Source organism: Halichoerus grypus, chromosome 6, assembly GCF_964656455.1.
Source record: "Halichoerus grypus chromosome 6, mHalGry1.hap1.1, whole genome shotgun sequence".
Lineage (NCBI taxonomy): Eukaryota > Metazoa > Chordata > Mammalia > Carnivora > Phocidae > Halichoerus > Halichoerus grypus.
In genome coordinates, this window is record NC_135717.1 from 27,018,272 (window position 1) to 27,044,301 (window position 26,030).

General features: G+C 47.3%; 1 pseudogene; it reads left to right on the plus strand.

Annotated features, from left to right (window-relative positions):
* The first annotated feature begins 22,511 nt into the window (after nucleotides 1-22,511).
* On the plus strand, nucleotides 22,512-24,076 carry LOC118539930 (cyclin-dependent kinase 11B-like; annotated as a pseudogene).
* The last annotated feature ends 1,954 nt before the right edge of the window (nucleotides 24,077-26,030 follow it).

Here is a 26,030-nt window from a genome sequence, read left to right on the forward strand (position 1 = left end):
TCCCGTCTATGAGATGGAATGTCTTTCCATTTCTCTGTGTTGTCTTCAATTTCTTTAATCAGTGTTTAATAGTTTTCAGAGTACAGATCTTTTACCTCTTTGGTTAGGTGTATTCCTAGATATCTTAATACTTTTGGTGCAATTGTAAATGGGATTGTTTTCCTAATTTCTCTTTCTGCTGCTTCACTATTGGTGTACAGAAATGCAACAGATTTTTGTACATTGATTTTGTATCCTGTGACTTTACTGAATTCGTTTATCAGATCTAGTAGTTATTTGGTGGAATCTTTGGGTTTTCTATATATAGTATCATGTCATCTGCTAGTGAAAGTTTTACTTCTTCATTACCAATTTGGATACCTTTTATTTCTTTTTGTTGTCTGATTGCTGAGGCTAGGACTTCCAGTGCTACGTTGAATAAAAGTGGTGAGATTGGACATCCTTGTCTTGTTCCTGGCCTTGGGAGAAAAGCTCTTAGTTTTTCAGGGTTTATATCATGGATGTTGTATTTTGTCACATGCTTTTTTGGTGTCTATTGAAATGATCATATGTTTCTTATCCTTTCTCCTATTGATGTGGTGTATCACATTGATTGATTTGCAAATATTGAACCACCTTTGCAAACCAGGAAGAAATCCCACTTGATCGTGGTGAGTGATTTTTTTAATGTATTGTTGGATTCAGTTTGCTAGTATTTTGTTGAGGATTTTTGCATCTACATTCATCAGGGATATTGGCCTCTAGTTCCCTTTTTTAGTGGCGTCTTTATCTGCTTCTGGTATCAGGTTAATGTTGGAGTCATATAGTGAATTGGAAGTTTTCCTTCCTCTTCTGTTTTTTGAAATAGTTTGAGAATAGGTATTACCTCTTCTTTAAATGTTTGGTAGAACTTTCCTGTGAAGCCATCTGGTCCTGGACTATTGTTTGTTGAGAGATATTTTATTACTGATTCAATTTCTTTGCTGGTTATCAGTCTGTTCAAATTTTCTATTTCTTCCTGTTTCAGTGTTGGTAGTTTACTTGTTTCTAGGAATTTATCTCTTTCCTCTATGTTGTCCACTTTGTTGCCATATAGTTTTTCATAATATTCCTTTAAAATTGTTTGTATTTCTGTTGTGTATTGCTATGAACTTCCCTCAGACTGCTTTTGTTGCATCCCAAAGATTTTGAACCATTGTGTTTTCATTTTCATTTGTTTCCATGTATTTTTTTAATTTCTCCTTTGATTTCTGGTTGACCCATTTATTGCTTAGTAGTATGTTATTTAACCTCCATGTATTTGTGGTCTTTCCACATTTTTTCTTGTGGTTGACTTCTAGTTTTATAGCATTGTGAGTACCTCTATTTCTTAAGAGATGAAGAAAACCAAGGCCCAGAAAGGAAATATCAATTATGTAGCAAATTTGGGGCAGAGTCAGCATTGACTCCCAATATTTTGTGATGCTAGAATTGTGTTGCAATCTCCCTACTTCCAAAATAGTCATTTATGGAGCACATACTATGTGCTCACCCATTCTTAGTACAGGGATCCAGAAATGCATATATCCTTGCCTTTAGTCTGATGGAGGAGGATACCGGAACAAGTAATAATAGCACAATGTTGAAAGACACAACATGTTAAATGCTAGAGTAGAGATCTGAGACCCCAGATGATGAGCCATCAGCTCTGCCAGAGAAAGTGGGGGGGGCGGTATTTGACAGTATCAGAGGCATTGAACTGCAATTTGAAGGATAATTAGCAGATTCACTAGGAAATCAACACCGTTGAGCATCCATTAGAACTTATCACATGGCTTATCCCGTTGAATCCTAAAAACATCTCTGAAAAGGTTATTTTCAGATTCCCATTCTTACAGAAGGGGAACTGAAGTTCAGAGAGATCAAGTCACCTACCCAAGGGCACATTGAATAGTTTGGACTTTATCTTGTAGGTACTAGGGAGCCAACAGACATTTTCATAAACCAGAGTGTAACCCAAGCTGATGGAGACGTGAGTGCAGTGCCATATAGAAGTGGTAGAGTGGGGAGAGCCTGACAGTGGAGAGACCAGATTTAGGTAGCTGTTCCTAGAACCAGGTGTGAATTGAGGAGGCCCTTGATGAATCCAATGGCAACAAGGTGGAGAGGAGAGGCTAATTTAGTAGCATTTGTGAGGTCCAATTCAGAGGACTGAAGGACTGGTAGGACCCAGAAAGGAAGGAGGAAGAAGAGTCAAGAACAATTCAGAGCTTCTAATTTGGAAGATTGTGTGGTTGGTATTTCCATCCATGGAGATTTGGAGGCAGTGCATGTAGCCTGGCAGTTAAATACACTCAGGGATTGTATCCTGGTTCTGTCCCTTATTTGCTTCAAGACTTGATCTCTCTGAATCTCACTTTTCCATCCTGAAAATGGGAGTAATAGTATTATCTACCACATCAGCTGCATTTAATGAACTAACACAGGAACATTGCTTAGCACAGAGGTTGGATCATGGTAGCATTTTAGTGAATATCAGCTCTTACTCATTCAGCGAATATTTATTGAACCTCTTCTAGGTTCAGAGGATTCATACTATGAGTAAGATAGTCAAAATTCTTACACGATAGTCAAAATTCTCACATTCTTAAGGGCAATATGACAATGCACAATAACAAGAAAATTAACTGCAGAGACTGCAAAGTGTATGAAAAAAGCCAAAAGGGCTAAAAGATAAAGCACAGGTTGCTGTTAGGAGAAATTTTATTTTATTTTATTATTTTTTAAAATATTTTATTTATTTATTTGACAGAGACACAGCAAGAAAGGGAACACAAGCAGGGGGAGTGGGAGAGGAGAAGCAGGTTTCCTGCAGAGCAGGGAGCCTGATGTGGGGCTGGATCCCAGGATCCCGGAATCATGACCTGAGCCGAAGGCAGATGCTTAACGACTGAGCCACCCAGGTGCCCCAGTTAGGAGAAATTTTAAATGGGAAAAAGTTCTTAAGTGTAGGTGACTTGCTCCATCCCCTCCCCAGGGGACATTTGGCAGTGTCTTGAGACATCTTTGGTGGTCACAACTTCAAGGGATAGGCTAAGGGCATCTAGTGGGAAGAGGCCAGGGATGCCTCTAAATATCCCACAACACACAGGACAGCCGCCCACCACAACAGTGATCTGGCCCCGAATGTCAGTAGTCCTGAGGTTGAGAAACTCTGAGATATGGTCATGAGAGAAAACCTGTCCAAGGAAAAGTATGTATTCGAGCTGAAAGCTCGAGGATGAGAAGAAACCCATCCTACGGCTGCCTGACCCAAAAGCATTGTAGGCAGAGGGAACAGCATCTGCGAAGCCCAGAGGAGGGAAAAGGGCTTCGTGCATTCAAGGATCAGAAAAGAGACCAAGTGGCAGGAAGGCTCTGAGCAGGGGAGCTAATCCCTGCAGAAGCAGAGATGAGAGAAGTTAGCAGCTGGGTCACACAGATTTTAAATGATTTTCATTCTGAGGATACCGGGAAGCCATCGAACACATCGAGACAAGGGGAACACCCGTTCATGCGTACACTTCATGTTTTAAACAGCTCACACTGGCTGTCAGGTGGATTGGAGAGGGGGACACCTAGGCTTTTCTCCGGTGGGGGTGGGGCGAAAGGCATGAGAAACTTTCCGGAAGCACAGCAGGCAACATTTAAGAGACACTGAATGTCAGGGGGAGGGAGAGACAGAAATCGAGGTCAACTGCAGGGTCTTCCGCTTGCGGCACTGAGCGGGTGGCAGTGGTGTTCACTGAGCTGGAAAGACATCAGAAGGAGCAGGTTGGGGTGGTGGGAACTCCTTTTAAAGAGGTCTTTCTTCGTCACCCTAACACAAATTGCCCCCTGCCTCTGGACTTAGAGGTCTGAAATGCCGATTCTGTTGAAGCCGAGATACAGGTGTACACAGATCCATAAATGAGCCTTTTGCTCCAGGGGGCGGTCGGGGCTGGATAAGGAAGTTTTGCAACCATAACCTATTGGCTGGTATAATTCCTTCTTGCCGGTCTCCCTGCATGTATCATCCTGCATGCAGATGTCTCAAGTCTCGGGGAGGCATTTTCTCAGGATCATTGCCAAACCCAACACTGTGGTATTTTTAAAGTGTCACATCCTCCATGCCCCTGTTCGAATCGAGTCACACTTTTAATTAAGTTTCCACTGAAAGAGGGAAAAAAAAATACCCTAAGGAATTGATCCCTGCCTGCAAAGCACTGGAATTTTCAGCGGCTTCTCCCTCTCTCTGCTTCTCCCTCTCCCACTTTCTCTTGTGGTCTCCGATCCGCCAGGAACGTTTTCATTCTCAAGTCCTGACTGGCTTTGGAAACGGGGGCCTTGGGGTAGAGAACATGTGGGAAACACTGTTCTCAAGAAGTGGAGTCTTCACAGACAATAGAACCTGTCACCTGAAATGTAGCAGAAGGGTCATCGGGTTAGGGGCAATAGCCTAAGGAAGCGATTCAGGATACCTGTGTCCTCGGCTTGGTCTGACCGCGGATTAGCTGTGTGACCTTGGGCAGGCACTCAGCTTCCTGTTCTTTGTAAAAATGGGAGATGGTAATCCCTACCTCAGGCCAGTGTCCATGAAAATTGGACAAGATAATGTGTCTCAGGTCTGGAAAGTGTTACGTACGTTTTACAGAATCCATCATTTCCTGCCACCCCCATGGATACCACCCTAGCCCCAGCCCCCATCACCTATCACCCTCATTGTGGTGTGGCCTCCTGACTGCTCCCCCTGTTTCTGCCCTTGCCCCCCCACAGCCTATTCTTAACAGCCAGAATGATGTTATAAAAATATAAGACACATCACGTCACTTCTCTGCTCAAAACCCTCTTACAGCTTCACATCCCACTCATGGTGAAATCCAGAGGCTCCAATCTGCCACTCTCCACATTTCCTGTCTGATTTCATCCCCCGTTCACACCCCCTGCTCAATCCAGTTCAGCCACACAGCCTCCCTGATATTCCTGGAACACGTCAGGCAGATTCCTGCCCCGGGCCCTTTGCACTTGCTGTGTTCACTGTCTGGAAAGCCCTCCTGTCAGAGAGCCAGGTGCTTCCCCCTGCATCCCTGGCAGATCTTTAATCAGATGCCTCCTTTTAAATTAAAAAAAAAAAAAAAAAGATGCCTCCTTTTAGAGAGGTCTTTCTTCGTCACCCTAACACAAATTGCCCCCTGCCTCATTCCCACCTGCCCCACATATTCCCTGTCTCCCTCTAGGCTTTAATTTATGGTCTCTTCTATATCAGACATTTTTCCTGTTTTTTCCTGTGTATTGTCTGTCTTCACCCAGTGGAAAGTGAGGTCAGTGAGAGTGGAGATATTTAGCAGGGGAGGTCTGTTTTGTTCACTGTTGTATCCCTAGTACCTAGAATGAGGCTGGGTACACATAGGGGCTCCGTAGATATTTATTGTTAAAAGGTGAGGAAATAGGAAATGCAGACTATTAAAATAACTTGCCCCAAGTTACAGTTCTAGTCGGTGACAGAACTGAATTAGAAGCCAGGCTGTTTAACACAAGAGGAGACTGTGTTATCTAGACTCCTTTATTTCTCAACTGAAAATTTTAGGTGATAATGTCTTGCCTGTTTTCATCCTGGGTGTTGTGAGAAGGAAAAAAAACCACGTATATACCCATCTTCGTCCATACAGGCTGTTTCAACAGAACGCCACAGACTGGGTGGCTGATAAGCAACAGACATTTATTTCTCACAGTTCTGCAGGCTGGAAGTGAAAAGTGTACTCTAGATCAAGGTGCTGGCAGATGGGGTGTCTGTGAGATCTCCCTTGCTGGGTCTGAGACGCCCATCTCTTCCCGGAGTGCTCACATGGCAGAGGGGTGAGGGGGTGAGGGGGCTCTGTGGGGCCCCTTTTATCAAGGCACTCATCCCGTTCATGAGAAGTTCACTCACATGACCTAATTTCCTCCCCAAAGCCTCACCTAAGCCCATCACGTTGGGGGTTAGGTTTCAACATACGGGTTTTGAGGGCATGCAGACATTCACTCTTTGGCGGCACCTTCCCCTCAGGAAGCGCAAGCTCCCCTAGAGACCATGTCCAAGAATCCAGTGAGGCGGTACGAGAAGGGGCTGGTCACAGAGCCACACCGTATGGGCTCGCCGGCTCTCAGAGGCGGACGGCTGCGTGCTCGCCCCAGGTGTGTCACGTCAGGTAGAGACTCCAGGTATCTCTCTGTGCCTCCAGACCCGAGCTTTCTGTGGTCAGGCGGCTCAGCACCTGCGCAGGAGTTACCTGGCTGTGTGCGGAGGGGCTGTCTGGGCACCTGCCCTCAACCAGTGGGCATCGGTGGAGAAATGCCCCAGGTCCCATCCTTCTGGGGATGAATCTGAGGCACAGGCCACGTGGGTCTCTCTGTCTCTCCGTCTCTCTGTCTCTGTCTCTCTCTCCCCCATCTCTTACTCCCGGCTCCTAAGTCACTTCCCAAACATATTACCTGCATCCATGCCCATGTCTCAGGCTCTGCTTTCAGGGAAACCCAAACTAGGAGAGTGAGTGCCTGCAAAGGTGGGGGCGGGGTGCTGTGGAACCAGACAGAACCCGGTTTGAATCCCAGTTCTGTTGTTTGCCCTGTGCCCCTGGTGTGGCCCTTAGCTTCCTCACCCCTCTCCAGCGAGCAGAGCTAATAGTACGCACCCTGCCTGCTTATCAGGGAGAGGAAGGGCTGCGTGCAATTGCCCCTCCCAGCGTCTAGAACGTCATAAGCTATAAAATGGATGCTGATATTAAGACATGGCCGAACATATTCTTATTACCCATTTTTGTCACTCAAGGCAAGATATGAGTGTAAGGAAAGGGCAGGAGGATGAGAGACCCCTGCACTCCTCATGTTCCTAAGCTGCCATGATAGAGGGGAGTCCCTGTTTCTTTCCCTGGAGCCTGCATGTCTCATCGAACCTTCAGTATCTCTACTTCTGATACATTCCATCAACCTGGTATATTCATATGTGTCCTATTTGTAACTAACACTCACACGGAGTTCTCAACGTGGCAGAAACTGGTACAAGTCCTTTACGTGGCTGTAAGTTCTTGATCCCCATTTCACCGCTGAGAAAGGTGAAGCCCAGAGAGGTTGGCTAACCTTTCCAAGGTCACACAGCTAAGAAGGAGCAAAGCTGGATTTGGACCTAGCTGGTCTGTTATAGTGCCTCTTGGCACAAGATCAACAGAGCCTAAGAGGCAATTGGTTGCTATTCCAGCAGACCAGGGGAGAAGAGGCATCATCGTGTCCTTATTTGGTAATAAATGATGTATTTGTTGCAAAGTGGTGCTCCAGGAGCCTCAGTCTTCTCTTCTGTCTGCAAGTTCTCACAAAGGCTGGGTTGCCCTTCCCCACTCCAGATGTCCACCTTTGCTCAGACTCTGCAGCCTCCAGCTCCACCCCCCCCCCCCCCCCAGCCAGCTGAATCCCTCTGGAAAGAACAAAACTGGGATATTCATGTTGAGGAAAAGGCTGTAGTTTTATGAAGTTGAATGGCAAGGAACCACAGAGCTTAAATTATCAGGCTGTGATGGCCCCTGCCGTGAGGCAGGTGGAGAGAGAAATGCCAGATGGAAGAGGCCCACTTACAGTAGCGATTGCACACTCTTCTCCTTGTCCGCGTAGACTTACGTGGTGGATTTGAAGTGGAAAATGGGAATTTGAAAATTATAGGCAAAGAATGGCAATTAGTTTAACTAAAGCAAAGAGATGGGATTCAAAAAACCCAGCATTTTGCTAAGTAAGTCAGTGCTGGGGAACAATTTTACCAGGAAGTAAAAATAAACTCTAGTTTGTGTGCGCTATGGACTATGTTATGTCTTTTTTCCTGCATGTTTATGGCTGTGTCCGGGTGAGGGACATGCTGGGACCAATGGGAGGCACTGTGTGGGGGATTAGGGATGCAGGATGTGGAGTCAAATGGCCTGAGTTCAAATCCTGCCTCTTCCCAGCTGTGCCGTCTGGAGCAGGTTTGGAATCCTCTGTTTTGGCATCTGATAGTTAGCCTTTCCCGGAGGCTGATGCTGAGGATGAGGTGAGGTGATCCACATATACTCAGCGCAGCACTGGGCACATGGCAAGGCGCAGGAAGCGAGAACTGTTAGGATGACAGATTTATAGAGCGGGCAAAATCTTATACCTGGTTTCAAGGATGGAGACACGCAGAGGGGATGACTGCGTCTGGCTTTCTAATGGGTCTTTAAAAAGCTGATGACACGAGGGGTGCCTGGGTGGCTCAGCTGATTAAGCCTCTGACTCTTGATTTCAGCTCAAGTCATGATCTCAGGGTCCTGAGATCGAGCCCTGCATCAGGTTCCATGCTCTTCGGGGAGTCTGCTTGAGATTCTCTCTCTCTCTCCCTCTGTTCCCTCACCCCCCCCCCCGCCCCCAGCTCTCTCTCTACAATAAATAAATAAATCTTAAAAAAAAAAGCTGATGACATGAAAGTTGATGACAGGACTTGTTTTTCCCAGTGAAGATTTCTATCCACTGTAGCATCATTTTTAAGAACACTGATCTTGAGGTCAGACAAATGAGGCTTTAAATTTGCATTCTCTTTACTGATGTAGGGCAACCACTTAGTCTCTCTGGAACTCAGTTTTCTCATCTGTAAATTGGGGGTAGTAGTAGTATCAAACTCATGAGGTGGTTTGAGGGTTAATTGAGATGGTGTCTAGAGAGCACTCCACACAACCATCAATAAATGTTATTAGTAATATAAACACATATCTGTGCATTTGTTCATGAATGCTTACAGCATGTAAAAATGTTGTTTTTGCCCAAAAAAATCAATTTTGTTGGTTCTTCTGCAGTCAGTAAGCTACCTCTAGTCAACTGGCTGTGTGTGTCTGGGTTACAGTGGTGTAAGGAGAGGTTCTGAGGTCATGCTCAAGCTCGGGGAGAAGGAGAGCACTGATTGATTAGTGATGTCTGTCACTGGCATGGTCATGGAGAATGGGGATGTCTTTAATCCCATACTGGTTTTGTGGGCTCTAGATTGTGGCCTTCCACTCATTTGCCCTAAGGAGAACTGCACTGACTTTGAGGCTGTGATGCTATTTGCTTCCAGTATCTCTCAGAAAGAATAAAACGATTCTTCCAACACTTACTGAGGGCCAGTCCTGGACAAAGTGCATAGAACTGAATGAGGCATCACTCCTTGTCCTGACGGAGCTCACAGTCTGATAGAGGAGGCACACAGGTAGGGAAGAATCTATGCTGGGGAGGTCAGCAGGCCCAGAGAGGAAATCATCAGGCCTGGAGCAGTTTAATCTCTGTGAAGCCAGTTGGGATGGGTGCGCTGGGATTGGGACCGGAAACGAGGAGTCGCCCAGGATAAGCAGGAAGGGTGGGTCAGGCTGTGGCCCAGCGCAGGGAAGGCACAGGGTGTGAGAGAGCAAGGTGTGTTTGAGAAGGGCACCCGCTGGGTGGGGATGGTGGCCAGAGCTAGAAGTGAGGTGAAGACGTCTTAGAAAGTGAGCTAAGGCCCCTGCAAAGCACCTTGGGTTCTGGACCAGGGAGGCCTCTTCCTGTGATTGGCTCTAGGCAGCGCCAGTGAGCAGGGCCCGTGGAACGAGGTTTCTTGGTGGTTCCCTTCTTCCTCTCCTTCTCTGTTTCCATTCTGACTCTGACCTCTGTCTGTCTGTCTCTGTGTCCATCTCCGATCCTCCTCCCCACTTCTTCCCTGTCTCTGCCTCTCCCTCCCTCCCCCGACGCCTCACTCTTTCACTTTCTCTCTCTCTCTGTCTCTTGGTTTTGTGGGTGTGGTTTGGACCTCTTTCTCCCTGTGACAAGTTCTTCTTTGGCTCCGTGTTGTTTCGTCTCTCTTAGCAGGTGGGATTCTGTGGCATTTCTAAGTCTATTTTAAACACTTTGTAAGGCTTGATTTAAAGGAAAATCTGATTTTCACAGTTTGTGCATCGGTGCCTCAGGGGACTCTTAGTTCGATTATGTCCTGGAAAGGTCATGACACAGCTCGGGCTCTGGGAGCCCTGAGAAGGGTGGGTGGGTGGGCTTTCAGCTCTTTCCTGTGGGACCACGGATGGATCGCAGGGGCCCGAGAGTGTCCAGGCTCTTTATCTCATTGTAGAGGGCCAGGCTTGTTATTATTATTATTTTTTAAAGATTTTATTTATTTGACAGAGACACAGCAAGAGAGGGAGCACAAGCAGGGGGAGTGGGAGAGGGAGAAGCAGGCTTCCCATGGAGCAGGGAGCCCGATGGAGGGCTCGATCCCAGGATCCTGGGATCATGACCTGAGCCAAAGGCAGACGCTTAACGACTGAGTCACCCAGGTGCCCCAAGGCTTGTTATTTTTCCTGAACTTTCACTTTTGCATGTAACTCACCTGGGGCATCTTGTTAAAATGCAGAATCTGATTCAGGGGATCTGTGGTAGGACCTGAGACTCTGCATTTCTGATGAGCTCCCAGGTGATGCCAGTGCTGGGGGTCCAGGGACCACACTTTGACTAGCTAGGATGCATGCAGCATGTGCGTCATTTAGAATGCCCCTCCTGCCACGAAGTGCTCTCATTTCCACTTGGCAGATGGAGTTGCTCCTCCTCTGTGCTCCCACAGAACCACAGAGCCTTCTGTCGTAGTTCTAATGGGCTTCTTCCCATCTTAGAGCCTAATGACCTCTGCCCTTGTCCTTCCATTATACTGGGCACCATTTCAGGGCTTCCCATGGAAGAATGAAAACACAAAATCGAACATTCCAGGCCAGTAAGTATAGTGAGACTGTTGCATGCCCCACACTATCACTGTTGCCTTCCTCAGTCTGGCCCTGCACGTTGCTAGACAAAGCAGTGGCTGTTGCATCGACAGGCCACAACCCCCAGCCTTGCCTGGCCGGAATGTGCTGCTTTGGGATCCTCTGAAGCCTTGGGCCAGCCCCTGTGTGCAGGAGATGTGGGATTTCCTCACTAGACCTTGGGCGTGCAAGGGCTCTGTGTAACTTCCTCCATTTTCTGTACCCCGTCTCATTGTGCTCCAAGCCCCCACCCCTGGGATGGGCTTGGGCAGATATCTAGGACAGGAGTGCGGGAGATACTGGGTTTGCATCACTGATTCACGTTAACTCGGTCTTGGCAGAGAATCAGTCAACAGTCAAAGCCTTCTTGGTGTGGTTTATGTCCTCTCTCTGGGACCCTCTCCTCCACCTCTTGAAGGTGGTGTGGGCTCAAAAGAAGTTCAGGTGTTTCAGACCTTGGGTATTCATGCCAGTGTCTACGGCAGAGTGACTACTATGATGGTTAATCTTATGTGTCAACAGGACTGGGCTAAGGGAGGCCCAGACAGCTGGTAAAACGTTCTGTCTGGGTGCGTCTGTGACGGTGTTTCTGGAAGAGATTAGCATTTGAATCAGTACACAGAGTAGAGAGGACCACCCTCACCAGTGCGACTGGGGAACATCCAATCTGTTGAGGGCCTGAATAGAAGAAAAAGGCAGAGTGGGAGTGGGGGGGGTGTGTGGAATCTGTTGTCTCTGCTCAAGCTGGGACATCCATCTTCTTCTCCTTTTACACAGCGGTGCTCCTGGTTCTTGGCCTTTGAGACTCAGACTGAATTACAGGGTCAGCTTTCCCGGGCCTCCAGCTTGCAGACGGTGGATTGTAGGACTTCTAGGCCTCTATAATCGTATGAGCCAATTCCTGTAATCAGTCAGCCTCTCTCTCTCTCTCTCTCTCAATAGATAGATAGATAGATAGGTAGAAAAATAGATTTCTCTGGAGAAACAAAACCAGTAGGAGCTGTATCTCTGGATACAGATATATCTTCTATTTAGGATGTATATTTAGGTTCTGTTTCTTTGGAGAACACTAATACATCTATATCTATTGATCGATCAATCTATCTATACATAGAGAAAGGGAGACTCTTGTCTTATCAAGGGTGCCAAGAGCCAATTTTGGAAGTCAAAAGCTGGAAGTTGTTCCCTTCTCTTTGTGCTTCTGCCCTGACTGTCTCAATGCTTCCCAAGGCGGCGGATGCCCCAGCTGAGGAGAGAGGACACTCCTGCATTTCAGGACTGGTTGTGCTCACATCTGGCACAGGGCCTAGTTCAGAGCCACGGATCCATCAACATGACCTCTTTCGATCACTGCAGAGGATGCAAGAGAGCTTCGGTTTTTAGAAACTTGGATCGGATGTGAAACCCATCCAAACGGAACGAGCTCTTCTGAAGGACCGTGCTCAGTGGCAGGGAACAAGTTCTGTGTCAGAGTCCGAAGCGTACACCCTGAGAAAGGGACCCAAAGCCACGACTTCCCGCAGGCATGGCCATGCTGCCGTGGGGCCTCCAGGGTGGCTCGCTTTGCCGCGATGCATGTTCCTCCTTCCAGACATTCAGCTGCTCCTTTGGGAAGAGCCACCTTTACTCACCACACCAGCACACAGCATTGGCCTTGCTCTGAAATTAGGCGCTCTTTAGGAGACTCCTGTTTCTAATTCTCACCTCCTGGAGGCAAAGTCAGCAAGCCCCTCTCATGGCTTTTCAGTTCTCCAGCCAGGATTTCTGGAGGCCACTGGGAAGCCACTTGCATTTTCACTGCCTTCCAACCCTCTGCTCTGTTGATGGCTCATGAATGAACAAGCAGCAGCTTTTCCCTGATGGCGTGGGCTCCCTGGTACTGTGGGGCACTCACCATCGGCGGAGGGGGCAGGTGTTCTGAGAAGACTGACCAGCTGTGGGTGGCAAGGTGGACGCTGGGCTTGGCTCTGGCAGCTCAGACTCAGAACGCTGAGCTGAACCATCCGTAGGCTCCTCCGGGAAACAGGTTGTGCAAATCTCTCTTCTCCCTCTCTGGGCTTATGCATATTCATCAGTAGAACAACCCCAGGCCGAAGATAATGATTCATGCAGGAAGCGCCATTCTGAACATTATTATCTGGGAGTGACAAATGAATTTCTAATTTAACATGTGTATTGCACAAATAGATCACAAGAACTTTAAAGTCAAAAGCATCCTTTGGAGTCATGCAACTTCTGTTGTAATGTAGCGTAAAATGATAGAGGAAGAACATCTCCCCACTGGTGGGCTGAGCATAGCTGTTCCCTTTAAAGAAGAGGAGAAATGAAAGGGGGTGTGATTTCAGACGCCACTTGAGTCTACAATAGAAGCCAATAATAATGGCCAAGAATGGAACAACAGTGACAACAACAAAGAGCCGGCCACTGGCACGAGCAACATCATTGTTTCGAGTTATTACTTGGGGATGAGCAGAGTCCTCTTCCCCCCCATCCCTGCCGACAGCAGAAATGCAATAAAGGCCACATGGGTTCGTTGGTTGCTCAGTAAGAATCAGAGGGCAGTAACTGTGAGGCGAGACTGAGGAGGGAATGGGGGAATTGATTCGAGTTGCCTTCCAGTACCAGTTTCATGTTGAAATGTTAATTTATAGCATGATAATGTGATAGCTATACTATCTGTCCGTCGGCAAAGATTGGCCACTTCCAGCTTGTCAAAGCTGACAGTCAAGCATGAAATGGCTACTGTCAGGGAGTGGCAGCTCTTTGAAGACTAAGTCTTAAGCCATTTCTTAACGTTCTGTATCCCTGTCATCATTGCCTGCTCCCCATCCCTCTTCTTTCCAATGGCGAGACTAAACCGGCTTCCCTTCACCTATTGTAGCATTCCTCCAAAACCTGTGGAAAGCTCACGGTCTCCTGGAAACCTGGATATCTGCTCTTGGTTTTGCTTTTTTGAGCTAATAATGACATTTTACGATGTTTACTAGATACAAGGTACTGTGATCAAGCACATTACCTTTATGACCTCATTAAATTCCCACAATGATCAATGACAAAAATGCTAGTACCCCCAATTTACTGAGGAGGAAACTGAGCCGCTCAGAGGCTAAGTCAAATGTCTAAGGTCATATGAACGGCCTGTGATTGGCAGAGGCAGGAATAGAGGCCAGGTCTGCTTGACTTCAGGGACCACCCTCTTTTCTACTAAGCTCTAAGATCTAATGTTGGACAGGGGTGTCCTTTTAGGGATGATTGCACAAAGTTTGACCAAGTGAAACCCTGGTACAGGACCTCCCTTAGAGCTGGTCAGTCGGGTCCTCTGGCCTCCTCCACCTGCTTTCCACTCTGTGAGATGAGGTGCTGACAGGGCCAAACACAGGTACCCATCTGGGCCCATATTCCCCTGTCCACCATGCTCTGGGAGAACCAGGCTTTAAAACCTCACCACTCAAGCTCAGCAGAAAAGCTTTTGCTTTTCTCTCAATAGTCTCAGCTCTGATTGGGTCTCCTGCCCGAAATTAAACCAATCCCTGAGGCCAGGGGATATGGTACTCTGATTGACCAGGCTGAGTCACGTGCTTACTGTTGGAGGTGTGGATGAAGTCCTCGCCACCTGAGTGATCTGGTCTGAGAGCAAGAGAAAGGCGGTGGTTGCTGTCAGCACAATTGGGGTGTTGTGGCCAGAAGAAGGGGAAAGAGATGTTGACCAGACAAAACCAATAGGTGTCAAGTCTCTTGACACTTGACATGTCTCTCTGCCTCCCAAATCCTCTGGGTTCTAGAGGTTATAGGAGAGAGAGAGAGAGTAATTTCAGGAGGGATGCAGGAGAGAACAGAAAATCAGAGGGAAAGATAGAAGGATCCTTTCAGAGAGGTTTGCTCAGAAATGGAAACACAGAATTAGAGAAGAACCAAAAAGATTTCTCTTCAGCTCCTCGAGAGAGAGAACACAGAAAGAAATGCTTTAAAAGCCCACCTATGTCTGCACAGGCCAGTGATCTTCAGTTTTTGTTGTATAGATACCCAAAGCTCTGGGAGGATTCCTCAGGCTCTTTCAGAGGCAATTACAAAGTGGAATCTGGAGAAAGCTCAGTGGGTAAAGCCCAGACCCCTCCTGCCTTCGTTCCCATTTCCCATCTTTCTTTTCAGTGCATTTCTATGTAAGACCTTGTTTGGGGGAAAAAGGGGGTTCCTCTGCCAAACATTGCTCTACAGCAAGATATTCTCAAGAATAAAGTCCTTTTGCTTATCACTGTCTGCCTGGTGTTGAACGCAGTGCCGGGCACACAGTACAGACCCAACAATTGTCAAACTGTCAAATGGAACCAAGAGTGCTGAATGACAACCAGGGAAAAGCAATAGAATAAAATTATGACTGTAAAATCTTAAACCATGGAAAGGAAGCTAAGGGCTTTTGGGGGCACTCGGAGAACTGGTGATCCCTTCATGATAGAAAGGCTTGTGTACAAAGATGGATGACCACTTACTGCTCTCTTTTTGGCTGTGACACAACTCTAACAGAAGGGGTAAAATGTTTGTGATGGGGCCCTGGTTAGTAATAACATCACTCTTGCAACATTTATCAAGAGCCAGGTATTGGTGCATTAACTCATTTAACTCTCCTAATGGCCCCATGAGGTGGATGCTCTAATTATTTTGCTTACTTCACAGGCTGGAGAGATTAAGTAAATTGGCCAAGGTCATGCCTCTAATAGGGCAAGGCCAGGGTATAAATTCAACTGTCTGATTCCAAGGTCACTTAAGCACTCTGGTATTTGCTCCCCACATGAGAGTGCATTTCTTTCTTTCTTTCTTTCTTTTTTTTTTTAAGATTTTATTTATTTTTTGACAGAGATACAGTGAGAGAAGGAACACAAGCAGAGGGAGTGGGAGAGGGAGAAGCAGGCTTCCCACGGAGCAGGGAGCCTGATGCAGGGCTCAATCCCAGGACCCTGGGACTATGACCTGAGCCGAAGGCAGACGCTTAAGGACTGAGCCACCCAGGTGCCCCGAGAGTGCATTTCTGTTGGTCCTGCAGAAATACCTAATGGTTTAGAGTTCAGGCAGCCAGTGAGATGAGCATTGATGAGCTGAAGCACCTCAGCTGGCTAACATGTAAGTGATGGATGAACTCTTGTAGGAATTGTCTCTTTATCAAGGATCAAAGACCTTGGGGGATGAGGAGACCCTTCAGATCCCTCGAGGGCCACTGGGGGAAGGAGAGATTAGCTTTGTTTTGGGGAGTTTCAGTGAGAGAAATAGAAATACCCCATTTTCTTCAAGTAGACAGATTTCTGTGCAATACGAAGGACAAGCTTTCTAGAATGGCGCTCCTCAAAGATTAATGTGCACGAGAATCACTTTGAGAGCTTGTTAGAACACACATTCATGGGCCCTACACCCAGAGATTCTGATTCAGTAGGTCTGGGGTGAGTCCTGACCATTTGCACTTCTTGTAAGCTCCCAGATGCTGCTATTCCCCTGACCACATGTTGAGTAACAATGCCCTAGACCAGGGTTCAGCAAACTTCTTCTGTAAAGGGTCAGAGAGTGTATATTCTAGGCTTCGTGGGTCAGTCAGTGTCACAGCTGTTTAACGCCTCCATTGCAGTGCAAGAGCAATTATAGACAAAATGTAAATGAATGAGTATGTGTTCCAATAAAACTTTATTTACAAAACACAGGCAGCCAAGCCCTTGTGCAGCAGTTAGGCTTCTGAGCTGACAGCAACAGAAACCACTGTTTAGTTTAATGAGGCAAGGAGCTTATTACCTTGCCTTTGGCAGGTTCTCACTGAGCCTGTTTGTACCATGGGCCCTTGTCTTGTCCAGTGCTACTGATGCTTTAAGAACACCCAGAGTCTCCGATCTGCCAAGTCTCATCTCTGATGCCTCATCGCAATCTTTTTTCTCATTTGGAAGGAAGCAAACAGTGATGTGTTCCCTCTCTGCCTATGTGGTGTCTGAAGCACATGAGCGGCCGTCCTCTGAAGCTAGAAGATGTCTATACACACGTGACTCATGAGAGATAATGCTGGCAAGGCATTCACATCTGAGTGAGAGCCATCCTTCCGTGTCACTTACATCAGCAATATCTGTCCCGTGCTAGAGTTGATAGATCCGGACAGTATGGAAAATGCCTGGGAGAGGTTCAGACTCAGCCAGCCAAGTCATCAAGTCTAGAATGAGAAGCATATGACTGAGCCCAACTCAGGGCCAAACTCATGTTCCCCGGATGCCAGAAAATCCCTTTCTCCAAGAAGTGAGGCTTTACCAAATTTGATTTAACTATTAGTTTGAGATAACAGTGGCTGAGTAACACTGTTGGTTATGGTGTCAAAGATAATCCCACATGTGGTCTCTTGGATGAGAGCTGGGACCTGTTTGATGAGAAGAAACTGATACATATTCTCTCTCCAAATTATTCCTTGGGCCAGCCTTATTTTACTACCAACCCCAATAAGCGATATCAGACATAGATATACATGCACATGCCTACACACATGGGCACGCATGCATACATGCACACATTTAGGATATTTGTCATGCACACTCATGGGATCTCCAGAGAACCTGGTTTAGAGGCCATGGATTCAAGAGCATCCCTGAAATTATGCCGCAGCCTTAGGCAGGTGGAGCTGCCACGGTGGCCACCCCGGGCCTGACGCCCTGGTCTAACTGCTGGCCCTGGGCATGGGGTGCTGTTCTAAGAATCCCTGCCTTTCTTGCCTGTGGAAGTGGAGCATTCCTGCTGCCCCGCTCTTCAGAGTGGATTCCCGTGGCAACCAGCTCCCATTTCCAAGTCTTGCATGGGCCCTGCTGATTGGCCAGGGGACTTGCACGGGCTCTGCTGATTGGCCGGGGGACTTACATGGGCTCTGCTGATTGGCGGGGGGACTTGCACGGGCTCTGCTGATTGGCAGAGTGTGTGCCAATGCCTGTGCCTTCGCTGCAGGGGCTGCTGGGACAGAGTCCGAGGCTTCCGCGGTAAAGTCGACTTCCCCACTGAGGAAGAATATGCAAAGGAGCAGGGTGGTTAAAAAGTATTGAAAAATGCCCACCGTACCTTCTAAGAGCACTTTTTGTGCATCTTGGGCCCCGTCCACCGTTTCTTCTACTTTTCCCCTCTTCCCGGATTAATTTCAAGTGTTCGTCTGCATTCTTCAGCCCAGAGCACAAGTGCCACTCTCACAGCTGGCTTCTCAGGGGGAGCTTAGTTTCTCCTAAGAACAGAACCCGGGTTATTAGCAGCGCAAAATCTGCCTTCCTCTTTCCTAAGGAGAAGGGAGCCTTCGGTTTCCAAAAACGCAAGGCAGGAAGCAAAAAAGAAAAGAGGGAGGGAGGAAGGCAGGGAGGGAGGAAGGGAGGAATGAGGGAAAGAGGGAAGGAAGGAAGGACGGACGGAAGGAAGGAAGAAAAAAAATTTAAAGAGAATATGAGTTGAGCAATTCATTTTGTAACACAGGTTAACTTCAGCTCATCTAAAAATCAAAATTGAAAACAAATTGGTTTAAATTGCAGCAAGATAGCTTTCTGGTTTTCAGGCTTGTGGCAACATGGAATTTCTTTCCTGGAGGTCCTTTGGGAATTGGCTGGATCCACCACGTTGGTCGGCGTAAGTATGACCTAGTTGTGTGTGGAGCTAGAGCAGCAGATCAAACGGCCTTCTCATGTCCCTGCTGGCCTCGCTTCCGTCCTGGTGCCCTGGCAACCCGTATGGGATGACGGTGCAGCCCTGAACATTCCAGTGAGGACGGGCACGCAAGTGTCTGCGTGTCTGGTGGGGGCGGCAAAGTCAGCCGGAACCGGGAACAAAGGCTGATTCTTGGTGTGGGTTAACCACTGCCTATTATCCCTTCTCCAACCCAAATAAGTTTTGTGACTGCTAGAGAAAATTGAAATTGCCAAAGAGAAAAGTTGGGGGGGGGGTGCTCCAATATTTTCTTTGACTCTTACTTAAACATTGGCAATTTTCCTGAGACTATAAATATGATTGGGGCCCAGCCATTTCTCTCTTTGTAGTCTATGAAAATTAACTCAGTCCGCAGGGGCTGCAATCACTGCCAAAAACCTCAAGTGTGGGCTCTTCCTCCACACTGACAAAAATAACAGTTAATTAGGCTGCAACACCCAAAGGAAAGTGAACTTACACCACCAATCGCAGGGCGGCATGCAAAATGTCGCCATGACAACCGGCATTTACAGCTCTTCAATTTTAATATATCAAAGGCTAGGGATAATTTCCCAGCGAGAATACACGAGGGTGGATTCCCCCCACCCCCCCATTCTTTCTGCCAGTCTTTTGCCTGTACGGGAGCTCTACTCCTGTGGCAACAGGTTTAAAAGGAAGAGAAGTCTTGTGAAAGCATGGAACACCTGGCATGGTACTCCTGGAGATGCTGCATGCCTTGGGAGGCCCGGGGATGGCACAGCTTCTGCTCAGAGTGTGGGCTGAGTGAAAAGAACTCAGGCAGGCGAAGTGTGAGCTGGGAACCTTCTCCCCCAATTCCAGGTGAACTTGCTGTTTTCATGAACTTCCCTTCCTCTCTCCCTCTGTCTCACCATCCCTCCCTCTGTCTCTCCATCCCTCTGTCTTCCCTCCCTCCCTCCCTCCTCCCTCTGTCTCTCCTCCCTCACCCTCCCACCCTCCCTTCCTTCTTCCTTCCTCTGTTTCTCCCTCCCTCCCTCCCACCCTTCCTCTCTTCCTTCTTCCCTCCTTCTCTCCCTTCTTGTTTTGTTGAGAGCTTACTCTGTTCCAGGCACCTAATAGGCATCACCTCATTTATTCTACACAACTACACTGTAAGTTAAATATTATTTTATACACAAGGACGTGGAGATTAAGAGAGGGTGAATGCCCGAATCACCCAGTAAGTTGCAGAGCCTTGATTTGAACCAATTCAGACCTCACAGTTCAGGGCCCTTGTACTTTCTATCTCCTCAGTAGTATTAAAATGAACTCTCTATAAATAGAAGTAAATAAATTTATTATTATTACCATTGCCCTCACCACTATGTATCAGTCAGCTGTTGCTGCCTAACAAACATCGACAGAGTCTCAATGGTGTACAATAATAAGCATCTGTTTCACTTCAGGATAGGGTGGCTCTGATCCCCAGGTGTTTATTCTGGGGCCCAGGCTGAAGGGGAAGCTACTGCCCAGAGGCAGCTCTTCTCATGGTGATGACAGAGTCATAGAGGGTATGTCCAACCACACAAGCACATTTCAAATCCCTCCTGTGTCATGTCTGCTAATATCCCCTTGGCCAAAGCAAGTCACATGATTGAACCCAAAGACAAGGAGTAGAAAAAAATACACCCTCCCTTTTGTGGGAGGAATTGGAAAGTTTTATAGCAAGGGTGTAGATACAGGGAGAGGTGAAGAACTGGGGCCCAAAAGATTATTCTACACAATTAGCATCATCATCCTCATCATCCTCACCAACCTCATTACTTCTATGGGCCAGACCTCTCTTTACCTTGAACTAGGTTTTTTTTTTTTTTTTAAGATTTTATTTATTTATTTGACCAGAGACAGACAGCGAGAGAGGGAACACAAGCAGAGGGAGTGGGAGAGGGAGAAGCAGGCTTCCCGCTGAGCAGGGAGCCCAACGTGGGGCTCGATCTCAGGACTCTGGGATCATGACCTGAGCCGAAGGCAGACGCTTAACCTACTGAGCCACCCAGGTGCCCCTACCTTGAACTACGTTTAAGTAATAAGTGATTTCTTTACAAAGCTCTTCAAGAGTGCTAGTCATTACTGGAGCAACTAATCATTTCAATGGGATGAAGTTTTCCATAAAAAAAATTTTTTTTAAAGAACCTTATGTCTTGGTTTATCACCATTTTAAGAAGTATGGTGGTGATTGCCGTTCAGTATACTGTTTCTTTTGAATACTATGTATTTTACTTTATGAATCTAAAAACCTTTCCTTTGCACTAAACAATGAAGATTTCCTTGGTCTTCATCATGTTTTCCCCTGACATGAGACATCATTGTGGTTTGTAATCATGGTCCTGCACATTTATAGAAAGATTTACAGTATACAAAACTTTCCCCCCACCCCAGATCTTTATATTTCATCTGCAGAGCCATGGGGACCCGCAGGTGATGTACCAGGACTGAAAGTCAGGTTTCTAAAAGCCATTCCTAGTATTGAAAAGCCATTCTGGTAAATGAGGCATTTCCCAGAAATTGTGATAATTTCAGTATCTGAGCCTAATAAGTGAGGAGTGGTCAATTTTACCTTGAGAATAGTCTGAAAATAGAAGGAAGTAGACTCTTTTTTTAAAGATATAAAAACTCTTTAGATTTTCTGTGCATGCTATAAATATCTACATTTGTAAACCTCAAAATTCTAAAAATACCTTCCTTGTTTACAAACAAATCCGAAATAAGGCAAATCTTGACCTATATATATCGATACATACTGAAAATGCAGGATTCTTTTCTATTAAGTTCAGCCAGGTACACTAGCTAAGCTAACAGAACGTTGCCTGTTAGAGATCTTTAAAGGACCTGCTTTAATGAACAGATCAAGGTGAAGCCATTGACATTGGCATATCAATTCTGTTGACAATCGAACAACTACAAAGTGCTCTACAAAAAGTCTGCTTAAGCAGTCCCTTGCAATTTGTGTATACATACCCTAACCTGGGGAGAACATTTATTTGCCTTTTTTCCCATAGAGTCTTATTCCCCACTGTATCCTAGCATTTAGCATGATTTCTGGTACAGGTGTATGTTTGATAAATAGTAGCTGAATGAATGAACGAGTAAATGAATAGATGGGGATGTTTGGGAGAGCAAATGCCAGCTCTGGAATTGCTCAGACCAGTTCGTCGAGTCTGAGACTGTGAGTTTCCCCCTATCTGTAGGTAGCTCTGCAGAGAGAGGTGGGCTGGACCTGGAGCAACAGAAAAACAGCAGATGAAAGGACCATCCTTGCTGCGGAGGCACCCTGGCACCGAGCGGTTATTTGTTTTCTCTAATACAATGTGAAAAGTGCTAATGGGATTAGCCTTTTGTGATGAATACTAATATGATATGGAAACAAATGCTAATATGCAATGTGAAATTGCCAACAGAGGAGGAAATTGCTAATAAAATGCAGTGGGCCTCAATGACAAATGCTTTGGACAGCCCTCTGGTCTGGCCAGGGCTGGCTTGTGGTTCAGGAGTGACGGTAAACTGGAACCACAGCATACGAGTTGCTTGGTGATGGGTGGATTTCAGTTGCTTCCTCCAAAATGACCTCTGTGTGGGTGGGGTTTGGGAGAAGGCACCCACAGGATACACAGAAGCATGCACACATGGGCTCACAGCCCCTGGAGGACCCAGCTGGGAGGTCTCTGTCAGGAAGTGAGAATGTGCCTCCTTGCACTTTTGTCACACATCTTTGAGCTTTACCAGAGTTCTATCCTTTCTGTGGTGCTGGTTGGCTTTACTTCTACCTTGTGCCGTTGGTCAGGGAGCCATGCAAATGGAGAGGTAGATACAGAGTGAAGCAACTTGTCTCTGGACACAGAAATAGCAGTTGGGGCTAGATTCTACTTCTAGATTCTGTTCCTACTCTATCTCCCCACTCCCACTTCTTCACCTGCATCTTCTCTGCCTCCATCCATTCCCTCCCCCATCTCCTCCCTTTCTGCATCTCCTCTCCACCTCTTTCCCTTTCTGCCAGAAAACTGATCTTCCATCCCTTTGCTTATGGCAGAGAGTGGCTTAAATAAATAGCTTAGGTTGGTGAAAAAGAGATATGCATGGATGCAGGAAGTGACTGGGTTCTGGTCTCAGGTTGTGGGATCAGCGGTGGCCGCACAGGGTATGTTAACTCAAACGGATGATGCACTCTTGCAAAGTGGAAACTAGATGCAGTTCTTCAAGTAAAGGAACGGCGGAAGGAACGAGAGGAGAAAACCGAGATAAGAGGCTAACAGATTCTGATGACCATGATTGCCAGCACAATTGCCTTGATGGCGGGGGTGGGGGGAAGTGGAGGGACCCCCACATGGAGATGGCCCTGAGGAGCTCAGGACAAGAAGAGAGGACTCCATGGCAGGCAGAGGGGAGGATGGTGAGATTTTGTCTGTCAAACCACCCCAGCAAATGTGTCCAAAAGAGAAAGGGCATCACAGGAAAGAGGAAAAGAGTGGAGGAGGAGAAGGTGGAGGGGAAGGTGATGAGTAGGGGGTGGGGAGGACAGAGAGAAAGAGATGAGTAGATGGCGATTTGGAAGGGGGAGGCATGCTGGAATGAGAGAAGAAAGAGAATAGGGACACAGAAACGACACTGAGAGCAGGATAAAGTTCGCTGGCAATGGGAAAGACAAAACAGGAGGGAGATGGCAGGAGAACATTCCAGGAGAGAGAGGGACTGCCTTGATCAGTTAAAAGGAAGTAAGAGGAGGTGGCAGCAGAAGAGCAGAAGGAGCAGAGCGCAGGGAGTGCAAGGCTCCAAGGGAAATTTCTGCACATCACCGAACCTGCCAAAGAAAGGACTCTGGCCACAAAGCCAGAGCAAATATGGCCTCTGAGCTGGGAGAAGAGACACCTGCTCACCACCTACAGGATATCGGCAACAGTGGAAGGGAGACAGTTCAGCTGAGTCCTAGTCAGTGGAATCAGGGTCAGGTTCTGAGGAGAAGGAAGAGGAAGAAGAGGAGGAAGAAGAGGAGGAGAAGGAAGAAGAGGGAGAAGAGGCAGAGGAGGAAAAAGAAGAGGAGGAGGGGTGGAGGAGGAAGAGAAAGAGGAAGAGGAGGACCACCCTTCTGGACTTGGCCGAAGAAGTGAGTGAAGGAGAAATGTAAAGACGGAAGACGAGAGAATGGAAGCATATCTTAGTTGTCCCGAGACTGGGGGCAAGTGAAGAAGGGGGTGAGGGCACCCTGCAGACAGTGCACTGACCCAAGAAGACAGCGCTGAGGCCCTAGCCTTGTCACCGCTGACAAACAGGAGCTGCCGGAGGGAAGGAGGCATGTGCAGGGTGTGGACGGAGCAAAGGACAAGAACACAGACAGACAGGCTCTGAACGGGGAGAAGAAGGAGGGCTTTCCGATCACGGCGCTGAGGGAGATGGACGCCATCCTCAGGGCCCAGCACCCAACCTGGGCTCCCTGGGAGACAGTCTTGTGCCTTGGCAGCATAGACAAGATCCGCATGGTGATGACCTCCACGGAGCACGGCCTTGGTGTGGGATGCAGGAGGGGGGAGTTGACCGTGAAGCCGGTCCCATCCGGGGAGGGGAGCCCCTCATGCCCAGCTGGTATACATGATGCACCTGCCCCACAACTGGATCAAGCACCTCAACCTCAAGGCATCCAGTGCTGCTGAGCCAGCCGGCATCCTCAAGGCAGGGTGGGGGGGGGCGGGCTTTGGGTTGGCGTGGGAGTACGGGTCCCCAGTGAAGTTGATACTCTGGTCGCCATGACCATGTGGTACTGCACCCCAGAGTGTTGCTTGGTGCCAACGGTACACCTTGGCTGTGGACATGGGGTGGGAGGCTGCATCTTTGGGTAGCTGCTGACTCAGAAGCCACTGTTTCCTGGCAAGTTGGAAATATATCAGGTCAACAAAGTGTTTAAGGACCAGGGGACCCCCAGCGAGAAAATCTGGCCTGGCTCTGATGACCTCCCCACACTTAAGAACATGACTTTCATCAAGAGCCCCTGTACCACCTCAATTCTCAGATCTGGGCTTTGACCTCATGAACAAGTTCCCCACTGATGTCCATGGGTGGAGGACACCAGCTTCCCCCTCACCACCACAAACCAGGGGGCCTTGGCCACGTGGGTCCTGGCTTCATCCTCAAGCTCTGAGGTTCTGAGTGGACCCCAGAGCAACCCCAGGGAGCACTGGCTGATGAGGCTCAGCCAGGACCAGGGGCAGGTGCTGCCCCTGGCTGATGAGGCTCAGCCAGGACCAGGCTGCAGTGGATCATCAGGGTCAAGTCTTGGGCTGCTCGTCTTGTTTGGTTTTCCATGTTTCCTTATTTCATCTTGGCTTGTAGAATCAAATCACATTTGATTTACAACATCTACCTTACTCATCTACTCCTTCTCTTTCTCTCTGTCCTCCCCACCCCCTACTCATCACCTTCCCCTCCACCTTCTCCTCCACTCTCTACCCCTTGTTACTTCTGTTCCATCTCCTCCTTCATCCCCTCCTCTTCCAAATGCTTATCAAAGGATCATTTATACCAGTAAAAACTAACAATTATTATGAAAACAGAATTTGGTTTGGGAGCAGCCCATTTTGGAGTCAAAATTAGACTAAAAACTTGTCTCAGCTACTCAGAGAGTCTTCAAAGATGCGTAACTTCTCTGAGCCTCAGTTTCCATATCCATAAAAGTAGTTTTCTTTTCTTTTTTTTTTTTTTTAAAGATTTTATTTATTTGACGGATAGAGACATAGTGAGAGAGGGAACACAAGCAGGGGGAGTGAGAGAGGGAGAAGCAGCCTTCCTGCCGAGCAGGGAGCAATGTGGGGCTCGATCCCAGGACCCTGGGACCATGACCTGAGCGGAAGGCAGATGCTTAACAACTGAGCCACCCAGGCGCCCCAAAAAGGAGTTTTCTTAATGGCAACTGTAACTCTGTGTAAATAGCGTTGTGAACTGTAATTGCAGCTATATGTAGCTATGTGAACTCTAATTGCAGCTATTCAAAAGTGGGCATGGGGTGCCTGGGTGGCACAGTTGGTTAAGCTTTGGACTCTTGGTTTCAGCTCAGGTCATGATCTCAGGATCGTGAGATTGAGCCCTGCGTCTGGCTCCACGCTCAGTGTGGAGTCTGCTTCAGATTCTCTCTCCCTCTCGTCTGCCCTTCCTGCTCGTGCTCTCTCTCTCTCTCAAATAAATAAACCTAGAAAAAAAAGTGGGTGTGCGTGGGGTAAGAGGACTGGGAGGGATATTGAAAAACTGAACATGGCTTACTAGAGTGATTTTTTTCCTCTTCAAATCTTTAAAACATAATGTTTCACTGTACTTCTATGGTTCTCAACCCTGTCAAACCCAATGCCCTCTTTTTAGAACTATTATTTTGTGACATCCCCTTTACTACCTAGAAATAAAAATCATAGATGATACAGCTCACTTGCACACATAATTTCATAAAAATTTAATATAATGCTCTAACTGTATTGTAAGGGAGAATGGAAGGAAAGTAATTTACATAAAATAATATGTAATTCAATATGTAGCTGCTTGACTGTGAATATAGAAGCCATGAGAAAGTAGGCAGATGCTCGCACCAATATCTAGAATCACCATGAATGGGACGCCTACCAA